The following is an 841-nucleotide window of genomic DNA, read 5'->3' on the forward strand; positions in this document are numbered from 1 at the left end:
TACGAATACACGCTTCCAATGTGCGTTCACCGCGATGTCGCCAAACACGGATGTGTCCATCATGATTCTGTAAACAGAACCTGGATTCTCCGTTTTGCCATTCGTGCACCCAGGATCGTCGTTGAGTACACCATCGCAGGCGCTCTTGTCTGTGATGCAGCGTCAAGGGTAACCGCAGCCATGGTCTCCGAGCTGATAGTCCATGCTACTGCAAACGCCGTCGAACTGTTCCTGCAGATGGTTGTTGTCTTGCGAACGTCCCCATTGTTGACTCAGTGATCGAGACGTGGCTGCACGATCCGTTACAGCCATGCGGATAAGATGCCTGTCATCTCGACTGATAGTGATACGAGGCCGTTGGGATCCAGCACGGCGTCCCGTATTACCCTCCTGGACCCACCGATTCCATATTCTGCTAACAGTCATTGTTGGATCTCGACCAACGCGAACAGTAATCTCGCGATACGATAAACCGCAATCACGATAGGCTACAATCTGACCTTTGTCAAAGTCGGAAACGTGATGGTACGTATTTCTCCTCCTTACACGAGGCATCACAACAACGTTTCACCAGGCAACGCCGGTGAACTGCTGTTTGTGTATGAGAAATCGGTTGGAAATTTTCCTCATGTCAGCACGTTGTAGGTGTCGCCGCCGGTGCCAACCTTGTATGAATGCTCTGAAAAGCTAATCATTTGCATATCACAGCACCTTGTTCCTGTCGGTTAAATTTTGCGTCTCTAGCACGTCATCTTCATGGTGTAGCAATTTTAATGGCCAGTAGTGTTGTATCCCCCTTGTGGCATATGCCGTCATCGGATAAAAATCGGTGTATTAAATT

Source organism: Schistocerca cancellata, chromosome 5 (assembly GCF_023864275.1).
Source record: "Schistocerca cancellata isolate TAMUIC-IGC-003103 chromosome 5, iqSchCanc2.1, whole genome shotgun sequence".
NCBI lineage: Eukaryota > Metazoa > Arthropoda > Insecta > Orthoptera > Acrididae > Schistocerca > Schistocerca cancellata.